Source organism: Bactrocera tryoni, unplaced genomic scaffold (genome assembly GCF_016617805.1).
Source record: "Bactrocera tryoni isolate S06 unplaced genomic scaffold, CSIRO_BtryS06_freeze2 scaffold_242, whole genome shotgun sequence".
NCBI lineage: Eukaryota > Metazoa > Arthropoda > Insecta > Diptera > Tephritidae > Bactrocera > Bactrocera tryoni.
The window spans coordinates 54,910-57,777 of NW_024395969.1; the positions used below are offsets into that span (position 1 = coordinate 54,910).

A 2,868-nucleotide genomic window follows, 5' to 3' on the forward strand; every position below is an offset into this window, starting at 1 on the left:
CAATGCGCAACATTCGCAGTAGCGGCATTGTTTCCCCGAATTTGCGCAGACGCCTCATTCTTAACAGCTAATTGCTCTTCATATACATATACATATCTCTTTTTGCTTTAAAAAGCCGTTTTAAATGCCTTCTTGAGCAATTCATTTTATTTTTGCCCTTATTACAAAATTATTCGAACAATTATAAAAATTTTCCCTCACTATACTCACCAAAATCCACGAAATCGTTATTTGTAAAAATTTCCACTAATCACTTGCGTCCGCCACGACAATTTACACATGAGTAAATATAGGGGTGTGCGATATACATAATTTGAATACAACGATTTATCGTTTTTTTTAAACAAATAAGAGCGCATTCACAAAATGGGGTAAATATTAATAAATTCTTCAACGTAGCAATAAATAACTGATATGAATGTTAATAAATGTTTTTTGAAATATATTAAAATAATGTTCAATCACATTTTAAGAAAAAATAGATCGATATCTCAATACAATTTATTTAAAAATATCGTTAATTTTATGATATCTATTGCTAAAATAACCGAATTAAATTGCCGAACAACCTCGAAAAAGACGATGTTCAATTTCGGACATGGTCCAGTGCAGCATACCATGTGGTTAAGTATGTAACCAGGTTTCATCGCCACTACTTCGAAACATGATCTAATTGGACTACGTGGTCTTCAAATTTTAGCAGGGTTGATATGGGGTTGTTTTCAAGTGTACAATTCAATACATGTCTGAACCATCAACATCTCGAGAATATTGCCTTAAAGTTTTAGGTCATTCGGAGAAAAACTAACGAAGTTACAGCAGGTTGAATAACGGTACCCCTAACTTAGGTTTGCGCGCCTTCCAGCTACCTGCGCTGAGTGTACCAAACTTTGAATCGATTTTCCCAAATATGTCATTTTTAAAGCCGGTGACCAGCCTACAGAAAAAATTACTGCATCGATCGTTTTGAAATTTTGTACAAATATTCTACATATATATAGCTCTAGAATAACGTCAAGTTTTTCCAAAAATTTCAATTCTTAAGAATTTTACAATAACAAATAGGACGATTTTTTCGTCTAAAATCGTCATTTTGGCTTGAAAATGGTACCAAAAATTTAAAAATTGAAAAATTAAAAAAAACTCGACGTCAATTGAAAGATAAACTAATAAAGTAAAGAAAGCATTTTGATTTTTTGGTTTCAGATGATCCAGTGATGCTGTAGGCTGGTCACCGCACAAAAACTTTTTTTCGAGGGGCCTGCAGAGATCGACGATAAATCCGTTATTCCTCGCTATTTTTCGATACAACTTTTTTTACATATCCTTCAAATATTGTACTTTCATATAACAATAAGTAAAATAAACCTACAGCAATAATTAAAAAAAAAAAAATTCACGAAAAGGTCTGTTTTCGACGAAACAAACCTTACCCCCCCTTAAGGCAGTGCACACTGGTCGATTTCATAGGCCAAAAATAAATAAATAAAAGTTTGAAATTTACCACTGTTTATACCAAGGCTATTTCTTAAAACACCAATAAAACTAACGGTAAATACATTTTTGGCCTATCCTATTCATAGGGGCTACGAAAAGCAAGAGAATTGAGACAATAGAAAAACACGGACTGTGCAGCGAAAATAGCTAAAAAATTATCTCTTATATACGTAATAAATTAAATTGCGATATAAAATCGTGTTTAATCCCCATAAATCGAAATGAGTATTGATAATAAAGGCATATGTTATATAACAAAGTAGTTTTTATGTTATAATATGTTGTTTTATTATTTTAAAACAATTGCTTTATAAGTGCCCTTTTTTATGGTATGTTTTTCCTTATACAACGATTTAAGGTATACAAAAAGTTGTGATCCCTGTCTCGCCCTTAAATGAACCAAGTCTGTTTATATTAGTTAATGTTTTCTAAGTCTATGCTTTTGATTTCAGCTGCAGCTTTTTGCTCGGCTTTTCTACCAACAACACAATGTTGCCATGCTTATGCTGTTGTTGTTTTTGTAGAACAATGTTTCAATTTTTGGTTGGTGACATATTCACATGTGTGCGCATATGTATGTTTGTATGTTTGTATGCTTGTGCTATTTTGCGTATCTTTTGGTTGAAATACTCTGCGTTGGCCGTTGAAAAATTAAGGCTATACTTTACGGGATCATTTCTGTAGTTAGTCTTCATATACATTTTTTGGAAATCGACCCGCTATGACGAGGTATATCGTTTTATCTGACAGTGTGAGGTTTAAGAAGTTCATTTCTAATTTTGTCTTGTGGCATATTAGAAATGATGTTTCTTCGAAAATCGTTCGCTTACAACGGATAAAACGACTTCTGAGTGGTGATTTTAATGAATAAATTCCTTTTGGTTGTAATGCCCTGCGTTGGCCGTTGAAAAGTTAAGACTATACTTCTCAGGATCATTCATTCCTTTCATTTCTTCAAAGAAATTAATGACATTTAGAAATATGCATATTTGCATTATTTCGTTGTCATTTCCATATTCGTAGCAATAGAATTTCTATGGCATATGTAAAGCAATGGCCGCCGATTGTCACCCCTTGCCGCTGTAGCAGCTTCGCCTACAAACATGCTTAAACGTGTATGTATGTATACGTATGATCGTGAATACATATCGACGCAGATTTTTGCGAGAAGCACCAGAAAGTTGTGCAATTTATGATTTTTGGCTTTTGCCATTGTCGCGAAAAAACGACTTGTTGGCAAAGGCATGCTCGAGGAAAAGTTACGGCCTCTGTTTTTATGAATGAAGCGAGATCGCTTGTGGAATTTGCGCCTGCGTTCATGAATGAATTCGTTTTTGTTGTAAAATGTACTACACTTGTTCTTCGCCAATT

General features: G+C 33.6%; 1 pseudogene; it reads left to right on the forward strand.

Moving 5' to 3' along the window:
• Positions 1 to 2,150: 2,150 nt before the first annotated feature.
• Positions 2,151 to 2,353, forward strand: LOC120780230 (annotated as a pseudogene).
• Positions 2,354 to 2,868: the final 515 nt, after the last annotated feature.